This window comes from Miscanthus floridulus, chromosome 3, assembly GCF_019320115.1.
Source record: "Miscanthus floridulus cultivar M001 chromosome 3, ASM1932011v1, whole genome shotgun sequence".
Lineage (NCBI taxonomy): Eukaryota > Viridiplantae > Streptophyta > Magnoliopsida > Poales > Poaceae > Miscanthus > Miscanthus floridulus.
The window spans coordinates 52,269,719-52,274,313 of NC_089582.1; positions in this window are offsets into that span (position 1 = coordinate 52,269,719).

Sequence of the window (4,595 nt, forward strand, 5' to 3'; positions counted from 1 at the left end):
TTCTCTGAGATCTTCAATCCATAGAAATAGAAGTTGTGTTATCCCCAAATTACAGCATTGTGTCCAATAATTTCTGTGAAGAATTCATTGTAAATGTAGTAATAAGGCATTATAAATACTCCTATGTAAAAAGACATTGTAAATGCAACCGAGTGCCAGGCATGGCCAGAACACTCGGTTTGCTCATATTTTATTGAGTTCACAACATTAATATGTACTCATTTGGAGCTTGGGCATGCATCTGGTGTTGAACAAGGCTTGCTTTACTTGTGTAGGTCCAAAACCACTTGTACAGCACCTTCATCGCAAGGTTCGTCATCGCCTATAATGTTCACCGAGTTGGATCCGGCCGGAGAACCTGTGGAGCCATCCCCTTCATGGGACCTCAACCTTGGGGGAATTGGCGGGATAATCCATCTACGTATATCCATAGCTGATTCAATTACTCTATTATATATAGAATAATCTTACAGAATGAGTATTTGATCAATATGTGCAGGAGCAAGCTCCCACCGAGAGTAACACAATCAGTAAACAGTTTATCACCGAGTTGGATCCAGCCGAGGAACCCGTGGTGCCATTTGGTGTCATGGGGCCTTACAAGATGGCCATCTGGGTGTTAGTTAAGGACAACATACCCATCAAGTACAGGTACTAGAAACTATCGAGCAGCGCATGGGCGGTTCCATCCAATCTGAAGAATCTTTGCTGGGAGAAGCTGAAGGACCTATTTATTTTTTTTCTAATGGGTTTGATGAAGAGGTGGTAAAGGATCAGGCATTCTTTATCATGGGCAACTCATTCAAGTATTTTAGGTACTACATGAAAACCCAATATGTAAGGAAGGACATCGAGCCAAAATGGAGTGAATACCCACATCAGCAAGAGTATTGGAGTGATTTCATGAGTCAGATGAATCTGATGCGCATGCAGCCACATCCATGATCTCTCCTCTAGCTCAGAGGTTGGCCCTTGAAGTCCTTCATTCAATTGACAACCTAGTTGTCTAGCCATAATTTTGAGGAAAATAGGAGGGGTTGCCCCCTACTGGACTTTATTAAAATTTAATAACAATGTTTGCCAAGTACATCCTATAGGAAACAAAGAAAATAAGCAAAATTACACATAGCTATCTAGCCATAATTATAACTGTAACTAGAGATCACTCTTAGATCTGAGTTTAACTCGAGCTAACTCTTGTTTGAAAACTAATTTGCAAGTTTGCAAAGAGTGTCGTTGATTTCTAAAGATGTCTTAACTGTGTTTCACCTTTTTCCTTGTGTTGCAGACAGTGGAGCTGACCATTTTGGAGATATCTAGGCTGCAAGAAGATCTTGGCAATTTCATTATGTTGACACAGAATTTTCGTCTCGTGCCGAGGACACACGCAGCAAGCCAGAAGGGTCTACTCGATGGAGCTGTAGATCCGCCTAGCTTCAGCATAGGGATGGTCAATCCTATGCACTCCTCCCAAGATGTGCCAGTCAATTTGACCCTATAATTGACAAGGAGAGAAAGTTCATCAGTAATTAAGGGCGGAACTTGCTGGTGTTACCAGACAGTCCCGAATGTGCGGCTCTGAGAGCCGATATGAAAGGAGATTGACTAAACAGTCGATTCCAGAATATTCATGAGAATAAATCGGTTAAAGCTCATTGGGTTGTATAAGAAGAATCAGTTATCATTCAGGGTAAATGTCGTTATTTGAACAAAGATTAATCAATGGCAATAAGATGTCAACAATGATTGGTTTATGCTAAGCCAATGATTACAAGTAACCAAACCCCTTTTTATATAAAGAAACAATTCAACATCACTTAACCATTTAATAAAGATAAATCTAATGAACATGTTAGATCGCATCTATCGCTATGACCAGTAGGGCATGAGGCAGAATCATGCAGGCCATAGAAATAACAATAGACTCGACGACCCTAACTCATTACTAATATCAGTGGGGCATGAGGCAGAATCATGCAGGCCATAATACAATAATAAGATCATGGGGCTAACATATCTTTCAACCTATCTTTACTTCAACAGTCTCGTGATGCGAACTATTCATGAAAGCACTCGATATCGGCTAAAACAACCGATTCAGACATAGCGCACAGTTAAAGTCATGCCTTATCTGGAATAGATCTATCAAATAACAATCCCCACTCCATGGTGCTAATAGTGGGGTGTGAGGCAGAATCACACAGTTCGTGATAATGGGCCATGGAACGGTTCTCGCTAGCCAATAAATCTACTTAAGACACAACATGCTTTAACCGCATGCTATGCACGATCAAGATTGATATAAAATAGCCGATAAAACGTAACTCATCATTTAAGGTATAGATTAGATCAGTTTCAGATTAACAAACGATGGGCTAAACAAGATATAAGGCCGATCTAGATCAATCCCAATCGGGTAGAGTGATATTGCTGTAATTTAGATAAATAATAAAAGCAATAAGCAATATCAGTAACTTAATGAATCTACCAAAGACTGCCATTCTAAGGTAGAGCTGATAACTTGACCTTAATCTAGTTCATGCAGTTGGGGTCGATCAGATCGATGCAGCCATACTTGAACTAGGCAAGAATCGATAACTAACTTATACTAGAGTCACAGTGGAGGTCGACCGGATCGATGTAGCCAAACGAACAGAGGTATAAGCCACGACGGTACTTACAACAAGCAGTGGAGGTCGACCGGATCGATGCAGACATACTTGCTAAAGAACTCACCAAGATCTACTCTACTCCTACTCCTAAGGACTTCTTATTCTTTAATTGATCAGGGGCCAACATGACATGACCATCGGGCAACTTGGTCTGCCCTTTCTCAAGCAAGAAATCGAAGAGCTTATCTGATTTGGTGATATTAAAGTCATAGCTCTCCTCGACTCCTCTTCCCCAAGGATTGGGCACCATCACTGTCTTCTTGCCCCAATTCCATTTAGCCATAGCAACCTCTTCCTCTTCATCTTCATAGCCATCATCGACTGAGTATGGATCATAAGCTTCGGCTGCTGTGGTACTCTTCTGGAACCGGGTATCTCTGTGCATACTCTAGAATTGGCTATTGAGCGCTGCTACTCATTGAGCCAATTGACCCAAGTTGTCAAATTCTTGTCACAGCAGCTTTCCTTTCCACATCAGCAGCATTCCTTGAACAGCTAAAGCAGCTAGTTGATCATTGGCCAAGTTTAAGGAGAAGCACAAGTTCCTGGTTTCTCGGAACCTCTAAAGAAATTCAGTGCCCGATTCATTAGTCTTCTATCTTATAGTTGTTAGATCGGTAATCTTCTTTTCTCCAGTCCTAGTGTAAAAATATGTATGAAACTTCTTCTCCAAGTCAGCCCAATTGGCAATGGAATTGACAGGCAATGATGAAAACCAAGTAAAGGCTAGCCCTGATAAGGACAGAGAGAAGAAACGAACTCGATGGGCATCCTCAATTGACGCTTCACCCAATTGTGTAAGATACCGACTGATATGTTCTATCGTGCTTGTACTGTCTTGGCCAGTGAACTTAGTGAATTCTGGGAGCCTATAATTTATAGGAAGAGCGACCAAATCATACCATTCTGGATATGGGCATTTGTACGAAAAGGTCAGCCCTTTTGGCTTCAAACCGAACTGATTCTTCATCATCTCGGTCACCCTTAGTAATAATTCATCAGCTTGTGGATTTGGATTCCTCTGCACCTGCTGACCCATCTGTGGATTGAAATCTCGCGTGCTCGATATCTTGGATTTGGCATCATGTGGAGGGTGTTATAATCTGTGCCATAGTGATACCCTTATGGAATCTCAATTTGCTGGGCCCTTTGCTGGCTTGCTGCTTGAAGTCTCTGATTGTAGACATAAGGATCTATATCTCTATGGATCCTTTGGATTGATGGTGCTATTTTTTGAGCCAACGATGGTATGTGGCCTAATGTGCCAAAATTGATCATCTGGTTCTGACTTTGCCCCGCTGGCTGTTGCACATGATGTACTGATGATCCAGGATTGTACTATGTCTGATTTGCAGTAGTTCCTTGAGTTTGTTCAGATGAACCCTGAACTGTCTGGACATCACCACTACCAGCTGGTGCTACTTCTTGATGGCTGGTACCGACTTGATTAGTCCCTTGGGTCGACGGATCTAGAATGTTGTAATAAGCCGGTCTGCCTTGACCAACTGGAAATCCATGGATCGCCTCTCTCATGGCATTGTGGAATATGTCCACGAAAGCTTCGTTATGGCTTGATATGGCATCACGAATAGATTTGTCTACAACTTCCTTAAAGAAATGCATGTATTTAGCTTTAGTTGTGTCTGTCTGCCCGTGTAACAGAACTCTTGATAGTGGAAATTTCTGAACAATTGTGTTGTCACATGTTTTGGTGTAGGACAACAAACATTAGTTCTGAAACTCTTCTGTAGCTTTGCTGATGATACCCTTATCCTCATCAGGCAGATCTTCATAATGTAGCATAAGGATGTCGTTGTTGTTGTGAACCGCCATGGCGATTGTGGGGTCCCACTGGGCGTGCTAGAAACGTGTGTCGACATAGAATTTTTGTCTCGTGCCGAGGACACACGCAGCAAGCTGGAA